This window comes from Chlorella variabilis, assembly GCF_000147415.1.
Source record: "Chlorella variabilis unplaced genomic scaffold CHLNCscaffold_18, whole genome shotgun sequence".
Taxonomy (NCBI): Eukaryota; Viridiplantae; Chlorophyta; class Trebouxiophyceae; order Chlorellales; family Chlorellaceae; genus Chlorella; species Chlorella variabilis.
The window spans coordinates 736,200-737,328 of NW_005435070.1; positions in this window are offsets into that span (position 1 = coordinate 736,200).

Genomic DNA, 1,129 nt, shown 5'->3' on the forward strand with positions numbered 1-1,129 from the left:
GAGCAGATGCAGCACCTGGCCTCGTACGCAGCCATGAACGACCTGCCCATGGCAAGCCCCGCTGGCGCTGCCAGCGCTGCCGCCACTGCTGCTTCGCCAGCTCACATGGCTGCCATGCAGGCGGCCTCCGCGTTGGAAGCTCGCGGCTGCCTCTTGCCGGTTCTCCGCCTTCCTTGCCACCGCGCTTTGCCTTCCCGCGCGCGATCACCAACCTGTCTTGCCCTGCCTGCTCCCCACACATCGGCACCGCAGGACCTGAAGGAAAGCATGATGAGCCACCTGAAGCTGCACTTCAACAACCACGACCGCAACGACGAGAAGGTGCTGGGCGCGTACCCGTCCACCATCCGCCGCCGCGTGCTGCGCTACCTGTACCTCGACGTGCTGCAGGGCAGCCTGCTGTTCGACGGCGCGCGGCAGCGCTTCCTGGACGCCGTGCTGGCGGCGGCGCGGGTGGAGGCCTACCTGCCAAATGTGAGTCAGGGGGTATGCACGCACATGCACAGCCACACGCGCAGGCGTACACGCACACGCGCACGCGCAGTCGCACACTTCCCATGCACCTGCCGCAATCCTGCGCTGGAGAGTTGCCTGTTGCCCCTCGCCGGCCTGCCCCCCAACCCCGACACGCTCCTCCCCATGCTCCCCCGCCGCGTGCCCGCAGGTGGAGCTGGTGAGCGAGGGCGACAGCGTGAACGAGCTGTTCATCGTGGTGTCGGGCCAGCTCTCCTCCTACCGCATGTCCTCTGTGGCCAATCACGAGGTGTGTGGGTGTGGTGGCTGGGCGGCTGGGTCGCGCGTGTGTGCATGCGTGTCCTGGGTGAGCGCTGCCTTGAGCGGGTGACAGCCTGCCCTGAGGGCACGAGCAGGGTGCGCCCTGGCTGCCAACACGGCGCACTGCTGCCATGCCCACCACGGCGCCTCCCGCCCGCCGCCGCTCACCCACACCACCCCACCCTCAACCCCTGCAGGACGTCGTGCTGGACATGACGGGCAACACCAGCGTGCACGGCGGGCGCACCCGCTTCCTGGGGGAGGGGGATGCCTTTGGCCACGTCGCTTTCTTCACGGGGGCAGAGCAGATGGAGGCGAGTGGGGGCCTTGGTGGCAGGTGGCGGAGCTGGGTGGT